This window comes from Pelecanus crispus, chromosome 8 (assembly GCF_030463565.1).
Source record: "Pelecanus crispus isolate bPelCri1 chromosome 8, bPelCri1.pri, whole genome shotgun sequence".
In the NCBI taxonomy this organism is placed as follows: Eukaryota; Metazoa; Chordata; class Aves; order Pelecaniformes; family Pelecanidae; genus Pelecanus; species Pelecanus crispus.
The window spans coordinates 9,573,824-9,584,854 of NC_134650.1; positions in this window are offsets into that span (position 1 = coordinate 9,573,824).

Genomic DNA, 11,031 nt, shown 5'->3' on the forward strand with positions numbered 1-11,031 from the left:
GTGAGCAACTTCTGAACACATCTCAGCAGGTCTACTGCTCTAACATCAGAGGCTCCAAAGGTAGCAAAGAATCACCTGATTTGTAGTTCATACACCAAATCTTGAGATCTGCAAAATAAGCTAGAAGGTCTGACTTTGTTCCATTACCAAAAAAGGAAAAGCAACCTAAGGAGCATGGGAGCACCCTTGCCCAGGTTTACAAAGGTGTTTAAGCATACAAAGATGCAGACAGACACCTAATAGGATTTATAGAAGTGCCTAAGGGAGTTTGGGACCTAATTCCCATTGGCTGTCAATGGGAATTAGATGTGTAATCTACTTAGGCAATTTGAAAATCCCACTGGCTGTATCTTTTCATGGCTAAGTACCATTACAAGCCTTAGCGTTAATGAATAGAATTATTATTACACTTGGTTTCATTTCCTAAAACTCTGATCTTGGTATGAAGTCTCAGGGAAAAACTGCAGACTCCAAGCACAGATGGGTGCCATGGGTATGAAGTGTCAGGAAGGAATAACTGAGCTGCTGCAACAGTCTTCGTATCACCGTTGTGTCTCCAACTAAACCAGAGAGCTCCCAGGGGTTTTTTGTATTGGTCAGCTTGGCTTTAATGTGTATCATGTAAAAAATGCAAGTGACTTAGTGAAGGAAAATTCTGCTTGCTCACAGCAAAGTAATAAAGAAAACAAAATCATAAGTGCCCAGAGGCTGTGACTAGCCAGTTGAAAGGGTTTCATTTTTCCTGCAAAGAACAGTGTTGGAATCTTCTCACCACTCCATGGACTGAATTAAATCCCATCTGGTGCTGGAGAGAATTCACAGCTTTGGGCAGCACAAGGACTCTTTGGTTACCCTCTTTTGCTGAGGCAACCCAGACAGAGGCTGCAGCACAGAGTTTAACTAAACAACAGTCTATCCTTTCCCTTTTTCTTGTCAGGCTTGGACTCAATAACCAAAATTCCCCTATCCATACAACTTTTCAAAAGCTGTGAAAAGCTTGATTTCCCTAGATTTCTACAGGATGTAGTTTTCATTAAACCGAACTTGAACCTCTCATAATTGTTTATCCACTTTACAGGCTTAGAGTCACGTTGTGAGAGTCAGTTCAGCATACAAAAGGGTCTGAATGAGTAATTCAGGTAGGAAATAGCTGTGATGGATTTCTACATTGTCTGAAGCTGCAAGAAGGTACTAATTATTGATAGGGTTTCCATAAATGTGTATGAACAAAACAAGGTGATTGAAATGCTTTTTGAGCTTGGTGGAATTTGAAAATACCATTTGTGCTCAGTAAGAATATTTTGACACTGAAAATTATAACAATCAAAAACTCTTTTAACATGTTACGTTTATTGCTGGGTCAGAACCTTGCTTGGAGTCGGTGGCGTCCTTGACCAGGCAGCATGCTGTATATGTGTAGCTAGTGAATATTACATACAGTGACTTAAATTGGCTGAAAATCTGGTCAAAGCCTTTAAGCACATGATTATGGACTTTTTGTCATGTCTCACCGAGTGAGTAGAGTGGGTAGAGAGGAAACCTGAGGACTGCTAGAAGAGATAGTAAGTTCTTGTATGGGAAAGTGAGTCAGCACTTCAGAGCATTTGACACTAATTTTGCAAATGCTGCTTTTTACTATGTCACTATTAACATTTTGTATAGAGAGTGGTTATAACAAACTAGTACATGATTGTATGCCAGCCTGGCACTTAAAATGCAGTTTTCCAGTGTATCACACCAGAGAACATGTCCCATAGCAGGATTTCTTGATCACTTGGCCAGAACTTACCATTTCAGCATCTGCACACACATGGAGCTGAACACAGCCAGTCTGCCATACAGGATGGTATCACTTGAGGTTCAGTACAGTTTTTTAATCAGAAAGAAAAGGGTACACACTGCATGTGGCTGTAATGCCCACTGACAGACCTCAAGGCAAAGAAAGAGTTGAATGTCCTGTGAAAATGGGCAAGTGCCTAGGTGCAGTCAGCACTGGGGACCGTGATTGTCTGAACAGTCATTAGGAACCAACATAAGGCTTGGCTATAGCCAACTGAATTCAGTTTTACTGCAAACTGCAACTGCCTGCTGAAATCTTGCCACAGCTAGAATTTCTTCCCGGCACACCCATTGCTGAGCAACAATGTGTGTCCTTTTCTAGAGAATGGGATCAGCCCAGTCTGGCTCTTGAGAAACACCCCAGCTGCACTTGAGAGGATGATGGGATGAATGTTAAAGGAGCTCTGCAGACCCAGCAGAATGCTAGGTTTCCATAGCTCATGGCAATTAGGCAGTGTAATCCCCCATGTGAAGAAGACACCCTTGCCAGAGGCAATGGCATTTAGGTGCAAGGGGGATACACCATTACAGGGAGGAGAGGGGATATGTATGTACAGAAACCAATTGATCTGTAGGAATAAGGACAGCCAACTTCTTTCTTTTCTTTTTATTTTCTTTTTTTCTTATAAGTCTCTTTGATGCTAATGAACTGGAGGGGTATTAGGACTAACTGCTTCCTGGCACGGAGTACACAGATGTTGTGTAAGATTCCCTTCAGCTCAGCTTTGCTGACATGCTTGGTTCTGACCTCAAATATCTCAAGTTTTTCCAGTTCTGAGTTCCTCTACAAGTGAAAAGGCCTGTGTCAGTGAAATTGTGCCAAAATACCTGGGGAGCTGGGGCAGACTGGAAAGACTGGCTTGTTCTCCCTATGATCTCAGGCAGGGGGTTGAGTTGCAGTGCAACTCTAGGAGGCCAGTCTTCAGTAGAGGCAAAGAGGCATCAGGTGGGATGTGGAGGGTTAGTTCAAGTGGGATGAGTGAACACACTGTCTGCCAGCAGCAAATGACTCAGTTCCTTTATTTCCAGTGGAAAATATTTCAATTACTTTTTTTTTCTTTTCATCAACATTTTTCTTAGATTCTTTTTCATTTTCTGAAAAAAAGAAAATCATCCTTGGCATAATGAGTGAATACTGCTGTGAAAAAGCCAACTCCCACTGAATGCCCCCTGCTCCTTCAGTAGACATTTTCCAACAAAAGGCTCTGGAATTTCAGCTGTGCCTGCGTGTGCTCCAGATGAGTTTTACTTGGGGTGGTTCATGTTCCTTCCAGTCTCTGCATGGATTTTTTTTTTTTTCACTGTTAGTCTGATTCAGCATCCTCTGAAAAGAATGGGCATCTTCCCAATGACTCCATCAAGACTGACTGATCTGTATTCACAACACAGAGGAGGCACAGGTTCTCTTCCCCTCCTGATAACCATCACAGCAATAATTTTCACTCTACTTGGCTTTTGTCTGTCTTGATTGGCAGGCTACAGAACTAACTATCCTGCCTCATAAGGGGTTTATAACCCTCCCTCTGAATATACCTCCTAAACTTCAGACTTGGGATATTTCCTAAATTATTTTCTTTTCCTTTCTTTTCATCCACTTTCTCCTTTAATGAGTGAGGAGAAGAAGTTAGTTGACAGCTGGGAAAAACCTGCCTGCACGGGTTTATTTCCCTGTGTTTTCTCTGTTCTGAGTTTTTCTTCATTGTTTTATTTGGAAAATGTCCTTGAAAAAATATTTATTTGCCCATCCAGTCCCAGAGCAGGATCTGTGTCTGTGTGTGAATGTGGGCATGTACATGTATGCGTAGCTAGTAGTACCTCTGTGAAACATCTCTCTTGGCTCTACTGTTTGAACTGCACATCACAGCACATTGACTGACAACTGCAAAGACATTAGTTACTGTATATGGGGGAAAAACATGGCATTCAATTGACATGATCATTATTTTATAAACTTGCTTACCTGTAGTTGTAAAGAGTAGTTTACTTATCCAGTGGTCTTAAAGGAGCCACTGCTGGAGATGCTGAGGGAGAATTTAATAGCATTGCTTGTTTATGCTGTTTGAGAGTTCTGCTTTGTCTTTGATCTGTGTGTGGGCATCAACTTTACTCACCATTTCTTGATCATGTTAGTTCTCTTAAAGCACTGCAACAGTTTTAATGCTTTTTACTCAGATTGCTTTGAGAAAGGTGTTAGTTCTGTTTGGAGAAGGGAGCACTGAGACTGGAAGCTTTACAAGGCCTGATACCCCCTACTCCCTTGTTGCAGGTTCAGTAGTTTTTAACTGCTGGAGCTCTTCCCAGCAGCTGAAGGTCTGTGTGACATAGAGGAGACTTCACTCAACTTGAGCTCAAGGGGCCTGGGATTGATTTGAAAGTCTATTTTTGACTAGCTGGATTTAGCTAGTCAAAGTTTACACAGCTGTAGACAAATCCAGCTGTGCTGGTAGAAGATGTTGCTATTCCCAGGAGATCATCATCATCTACCTTGCCAGCAGTTACTGCCCCAGCCATTCTGCCAATGCAACATCCCATGAGTGATCCTGAATTCAAGCAATACCAGATGGATGGATGGATGAATGGATCCAAATGATTTTGCAGGAAGCAAACTACAGCACACTCACATGAGCCTGCCTCATCAACATGTCTAAGGAGGGAAAGGTGGTATACTCTTGTAGGCAGGTCAGTGTCACATAGCTGGGGACAGGGTCTCTCACTAGCACAACTACATGGGGAAGAGGACATCTATCCCTGGCTTAAGTCATAACATAACCTTCTTCAGTTTCTGCTTCGCTGGAGCTGGTTAGAGTAGAACTTGTGAAAGTGTCTCTCACTCAATGCACACTGTGCAAAAAAAGTGTTTAGTGCTCATCCCACCCAACAGAGTACTACGGAAGTACAAATCCTAGAAATAAGAAAAATTTACATCTTTTGAGAATGAATGAAAGTGACAGTCTGACCAAAGGTCAGAGAGTGATGTGGAAACCAGCCAGAATTAGAATTGAATACTTTAGCAGGCAGCTCTATTCTCAAACATCTCTCTACCTGGCTTGCTGTAGCCTTGGAGCCACTCCTCCTAAATGCATACAGTGAAGATATCCTGTTCAAAGAATGAGGGTGGAAAGGGATTAATCAGTGCTCCCAGCAAACATAACATGGTACAGAAGAGGGGAAAGATTTATCAGGCTTTAAAGTAGCCAAAAATTGGCAGCAGTAACAAAAAAGCCTTAAACTGATGGGCAAATATGGAAAGCAAACAAATTTGCTCTGCTGAGCAGGGACAAATATATCTAGATAAACTAAGAGAAAGATTTCACTTTTGCCTAATCCTCATGGCATTTCCAGCCCACAGATTTCTGGGAAACTGGTGGAGGCCAAATTGCATGACATTTCTAGCCAGATTTGCTGACCAAGGACTTTGGGATCAGCCCTGAACTTTGGACAATTAGTCAAAATGAAATGCTTTGGGCTTAGCTATTAACAGAGCGTCTGGAGCTCTGTGCTGTGAGAGTTGAGCACCAATCAGCTCAGTCCACAGCCAGGAAGCCTGACTGATTCCTAACAGCCTTGCCCTTGTCTCTAGTAGACTCAGCCTAGACTATCAGACCCAAACCCTAGATGTCTGCTTTGTGTTTTACCTAGCTCTCCTAGGGTAAAGGGGGTTAGTGAAAGAAGCTACCAAATATATGGTACCCTGAAACAGTGCTACAGAGGTACCTGTTGTCATCTGCTCCTCACCCTTGGATTTACCAACTTCTGCCTCCTCTTTTCTTGCTCCACACTTTCAAGGTTGCTCCTTCTTCCCTTCTTCCCTCGTTCCCAATTCTGAGGAGTGAAGGCTGATACTTCATTTTGTCTTCTTCCAAATTTGGGACTGCAGCTATTGCCTCCAGTTCCAGGGCCACCACTGAGCCTGGGCATGGTCCAGGTTGTTGCTATCCAGAGCTGCTCCACTGTTCCTGTGTTAGGCTTTCCAGCAGCACAGGCTCTAGTCACACAGCATAGAGCCACCCTGCTTTGACCTGCAGGAGCTGGCTCGTGTCTGGCAGGACTTCTGCATTCAGGCTCCATGCTGGGCAAATGCAGCTGCAGCACTGGAGCCCGACTGTCCTTGGAAGTGCTGTAGCCACATGAACACAGTGCTGCATTTTAGCAAATATCTGTGGCTCCGGCAATGGGCAGTAATCTTCCTCTGGACATCTTGGAGTCAACTGTGCTTGTCTGGGCACCTGTCACAGATAGGCAGAAGGGATCTCAATGGGAGTTGCCAGAGTGAGTATGATTCAGGCATGCAACCTTCAGCAGGCTTGAGCGTACTTGGCTTGGGGTCAAGATTCTCACAACAGCTGTGCCCCTTTGCTAATGGTTTGACAAATATGAGCATTTTTGCATTTGTCACAAAATCCCCAGGCCTGTCACTTTCATGTTTCCCAGGGCTTTAATTCCATGCCAGTATATTGGGCTGGGGGGAGAGAGGGAGAAGCAATGCTCCACAGATGGCCAAGGCTGGAATATCCTGGGAAGCATTAATCCTCTGAAGACAAATATTGCTTGAAGAGCAAACACTTTAAGCTGGCATAAGCCAGCCCTGCAACAGCCTCTTTCAGACGGAGGTCCACCATTCCTGTTCTTCTGCCTCCTCCTTCCTGGCCCAGGGCTGCTCCTTTCCCCGTGCTGGCACCAGCACACACATGGTTGTGCAGTGAACCAGGCCAGGGAACTCTGCCAGGTTCAAACTAAACAATTTCCTTTTCCCCAGGTTAGTTTCAACCTGGATGAGTTCCCTGATGTGGTTCATTGCAGGGCCACAAGAACACTTGTGTTGGCACAAGGCAGGGAGTAGCAGAGGGAGTGAGGAGGAATGTGGGCTGGGGGTGAGGGAAAGGAAGGGCCATTTCCTTTAGCAGCGGTGCTGGTTTATGCTGGCTTAGAGACTTGGTGTATCTGTGGTGTTAATTGCTGAAAATGATGTGCTCCAAACTGTGTGTCACAGCTGAGAGATTTTCAGGAATAAAAACCTCTCTCCCTTTTAAAACAGGACCTTATTTCTTAGGTTCTTATTAGATTAAAGTTTGGCAGGTCAGAGTCAAAACTGAGTCCCTAATATTATTATGCCAAATAATTGACAGTCTACCTAGGCATGATAAAAGGGGAGATGGAGGCACAGGGAAGGGGAAAACTGCTTCTAAAATTATGCAGCAGATTAGGAGCAGAGCCACAATGACCTGGCATGTCTCCTTGCAGCTTGGTCCCCACCAGTGGCTTCCTTGTCTCTTTGTATGGCAAGGAGAAGACTGAGTCAGTTGTCTGCCGCGCTGGCCTCAGTTCCCATGTGTGTTGATGGTGCATACTTATTATATATTTATTTAAATATCAAGGAGAATAAATCTTCTGAGTGGCAGCTTGGTGAATGATTTGTCAAAAGTTGGCTCATTTACCCTAATAAAATGTGAACTAATTCCATTTATCTGCATGGAGCTTTCTCTGGATTTACAGTGATGTAACTGAAAGCAGGGTCAGCCCCACTGACTCTATAGCAGTATTAGCAAGTATTCTGCTGTCCAAATCATACTACTGGTGTTCTACTAGGTGTCCATTAAATTCTGGGGCACAAACACTGCCTTTCGTTTATAGCTGTAGCCAACAGGAAGATATCAGAATGTGATCCATTAATGGAAAACAGCAAAAGTTTCCAATATTTGCTTCTCTGCAGCTCCTCTCCACTGAATGAGAGACTTATTTCAGTCCTACGGGGCAGTCCTGAGGTCAGTGCAGCTGTTCCAGCTTTACATGCTTTTCTCTAATGTGAAGATAGGACATGTTCATTATGCTTGTTGTGTACGTAATTCACACTGAATCAGCCCCAGTCTGTTATATTTTGAAGGTGAGGTTCTTGTGGGCTGACTGTGACCAAAGGCATAAGAAATTCCCCTTTTTAAGAAAAAAAAAAGTTAATTTTAATTACTTTCGTACCCTTTTCTTTGGTTCCTTACAGTGTTATTGTTTTCCACTGAGAAGATAATTTAAAATGACACTTGACCATATTCCCATACCTTTTCCCACTTGAGGAGAGATGTACTTGAACTGATTTACATATTTATTGAATATATGTGCCTAGGATGGCCACACTGTGATGCCATATCTCATTTACAGCATGTTCCTGCTGGCTCTGTAGCTTGTTAAAAGAAAGACACTGTAAAAAGAAAAGAATATGCAATGTGTTACATGTGGACTACAAACATACAAATGACTGAAGTATGGAGGGAAGGGGATAGATTGGCAGCCTGGAGGTATAATAAGCCATTAAACCATTTAAAGGAGGCCTGCTGAGTTTGTTGTTCAATTACTGTTACTGATGAAGAATGTCAATAATTATGATTTTCAACCCTGTATGACATTTACATTTGTAAAAGTTTCAGAGATTGGCTTTATCAAAACCTAGTGAGGCTACTATTAAGGAGCTAAGATGAGGCTCACAGTACATCTTTTTACAAAAAGAATGTATTATGCGTATGTGCTCAGCTTATTTGAAGCCCACAGCCTTTTGTCAACTCTAGCAAGCCTGAGCCAGTCGAAGCAATAGGATGGTCTGATCTCACATGTACGTCAGAGTCTGAGATGAGTAGAAGAAATGGGAATGTTTACTCTTCACTGAGCCAGACACATGGTGGAGTACTTCTGTGTAATATAACTCCATGAAAACTTTGCATAAGAATGATAGAAAAGTTCTGATTTCATCTATCCATCATCATCACTGTGACCATAACTTGAATTCTTTGAAGAGAACCTTATGCATCTTATCTATTTTATGAAAGTGACTGTTATCTGATACACCTAGATACAACATATCTTTGATAATAGACAGGAGTAGTAGTTTCGCCTATAATAAATTGTGTGCATAAGACTTTTGCCAGTGGCTGAATTTCAGTCTCTGAGAGGCAGATTAGTTCAATTCTGTATTTGCCAATTGCTAGCAATATGGCACTATTTTGTCTGCTCCTACCCCACAGTCTTATTTATTTATTTATCTTCTAGATTTAGAAAGTTGATGTGTTACAGAAAACAAAAAGAATTTAGATTAACCCTTCAAATAGTGGTTATGTGGGAGTGCCATTGGCATCTCTTGTTTTACAGGTGTATCACTAATGAGAATTAAAGTGGCCCTAGATGTTTGCAGTGATAGAGTTACTGTGATAAGAAAAGGTTAAAGGATTAATAAATTCTGGGTTTCTAGAGGTTTTCTGGGGCAAGTTCATGTAATCCCACCAACCAACTTTTCTATAGCCCTTTTTGTCCAATGGAGATGACAAAACAATTAAGATCATCAAAAAAAGAGAAATTAAGGTAATTTTAAAATGCCATGTGGTAATTTATCTGAAGGGTCTCATCATTCCGGATTCATTTTCTATGCACTGTAATAGTATTGGTCCTTATAACTGTCTTTGGTATTCAGATAGATATTACAGCTGAAATCTGTAAGTACTGGGTTAAATTTTAGCATGAGTTATTGGAAACTATAAATAAGATCTTACTGATTATAAACCTTCAATGAAACATAAAATAATAATTAAAAAAAAACACAGCTTAATTATAATATCAAATAAAATTAATTTGTAACAACAGTGATACTTACACTGTTTTGTTTTACTATCAGACAAAATGTCTGTACTTAATTAAAGGATGATGGCCAGGTGGTTTTTCATACATACCAATGTAACTTAGGTATTATTCTTTATTTATGCTGGTACAGGTGAGAATAGAACCCGATCCCAAATTCTAAGAGGCTTACTGTACATTGATTTATATCATCTCATAAAAATATTTTAATGAAAAAATACAACTTTTGTAGACCTTCACTTTGAAGATTTTTAAAAGATTCTTTTTGTTTCTTATACGCCTCCACAAATATTATTTTTCAAATTTTTAACTGGGATGCTGATGAAAACATTATCATTATTTTGTTTCCTCAATGTCTGTGTAATAAGTACTGTTGTAGAGACGGGGAGAATTTTTTTTTTTAACAAAAAATGTTAAAAAAATATTTTTAAAAGGCATAACATGTTTTGTGTTAGATATTGTCAATGCTGAAAGATGCTGAAGTTTCATTTGAACGGTTTGGTGCAAGGTTCCCTCTTTCAACAAGTCTGTGTCTCAAACCTTGTTGTGCAATCACTCTAGCTGCCAACTATTTTGAAAAATAAACTGCCTAAGTTGGATTCCTGTTAAGCAATCAGCTTTAATCCTCTGGAGAAAGGGTGAGCAGCTTTGTTCCTCTTCCTTGAAGTCTGGGTTAACCTTCATTTCTTTGTCTATAATATTTTTGGTTCAGAGAGAAAGCCTTCCTTGTGCTAAAAGCTCTGTGTGACACAGGGTGCTTCCCAGCTCCCAGTGTGGTTGGTTTGTGTGTTTGTGTCCCTCTTTAACCAACCCTAAGCTTTATGAGAGATTCTGAATAATACCATAGAAAAGTAGTTATACTTGGAGAGTGGTTTCACTGTTACCTTGAACTGATCTAAATCAGCACAATGCCAAGAGGGCTGGTGTTGCCCTCCTTTCTCTGTCTGGAGACAGGTCTTTTGGAAAAGTAAGGATCACTTGGGCATGGTTTCACAATAGCCTAAGCTGGTCTATGCTGGGACTGGCACATCTAGTTGTGCGTTCCCTCCACGCTTGCTATTGGTTCCGAGTTCAACTTAGCAGAAACTAATGACTCTTCTCTTTTTGTAGTGTTAGTTTTCTGCCACCTTAGTGAACTGAACTGGATCATGCAGGAGGGAATCCAAAAAGCACCTTTTCCTGTGCCTAGAAAGAAACGGAATGTGCACGAGAGTTCAATATCTACTAGGATAGACCTTGAGAAAGAAGGGTATGAGACCATCAGCACAAGAAATATGTCTGACCCTAGGACTTTCCTGTTTTGGTTACTCAGTACATTTGCAAACACACTTGTATTTGCTTTTTTGTTTAAACACCTATCTTTCTCATCTGGGACACTTCTGCTCCCTGGTCTGGCAGCTGACAATGCATTTCCTTCTGCTGAGAGTCATCACAGACTCCCCAGGGTCGCCAGCACACAGAGAAGAGGGTTGCTAGAGGCGCTTTCACACCTACTAATGGAAGAATCATCAAAACTGGTCACTGGGGGAAATTATTTTCTCTGGCAAGTGAAAAGAGTTAAATCGTGGTGGGTGCTTC